Raw genomic sequence first — 1,110 nt, forward strand, 5'->3', positions numbered from 1 at the left:
GGAAAACAGATTGGGAACAAATAAATACCGTAATGCTGCACCTTCAACAACTAGAAAAGGAAGAGCAAACCAAACCCAGAGCCCAAAGACGGGAGGAAACCATAAAGATTAGAGCAGAAATTAATTCAATTGAGACAAAGAAAACAATTCAAAGAATTAGAAAAGCAAAAAGCTGGTTCTTTGAAAGACTAAAATCGATAAGCCCATAGGTAACCTCATCAAAAAGAGGAAAGAAAAAATTCAACTGCAAGCAATAAAGAATGAAAAGGGTGTAATTACCACAGACCCATTGGAAATTCAGATGATTATCAATAGCTAATTTGAGAATTTTTCTCTCACAGAATAGAAGACACATAAAGAAATGGAAAGATTCCTAGAAAGGTACAAATTACCACAACTGAATCGACAAGGTATAACCATTCTCAATAGCCAAATAACAGGCAATGAAATACAAGATGTAATTAAAAACCTACCGGCAAAGAAAAGGGCAGGTCCGGATGGATTCACAGCTGAATTCTACAAGAAATTTACAGAAGACATAGTCCCTACACTACTCCCACTCTTCCATTAAATTGAAAAGGAAACAATCCTCCTAAAATCATTCCTGGAGGTAAGTATTATACTGATACCAAAACCAGGGAAAGACGCAACTAAGAAAGAGAACTACAGGCCTATCTCCCTCATGAACATAGATGCCAAATCCTCAATAAAGCACTAGCAAATAGAATACAACAAATCATTGAGACGATCTTACACCATGAACAGGTAGGATTCATCCCAAGGATGCAGGGATGGTTCAGTATTCGAAAATCTATAAGTGTAATACACTATATCAATAGAGCGAAACCTAAAAACCACATGATCATCTCCATTGATGCCGAAAAGGCTTTTGACAAAGTCCAACATTCATTCATGTGTAAAGTGCTAAAGAAAATTGGAATAGATGGCCTCTATTTCAATCTCGTAAAAGCCATTTATGAAAACCCAATGGCTAACATACTCCTAAAAGGGGAAAAACTGAAATCTTTTACTCTTAGATGTGGTACATGACAAGGATGTCCTCTATCACCACTCCTATTCAATATAGTTCTGGAATCATTAGCTACAGCC

Source organism: Octodon degus, unplaced genomic scaffold (genome assembly GCF_000260255.1).
Source record: "Octodon degus isolate 3935 unplaced genomic scaffold, OctDeg1.0 scaffold00412, whole genome shotgun sequence".
NCBI lineage: Eukaryota > Metazoa > Chordata > Mammalia > Rodentia > Octodontidae > Octodon > Octodon degus.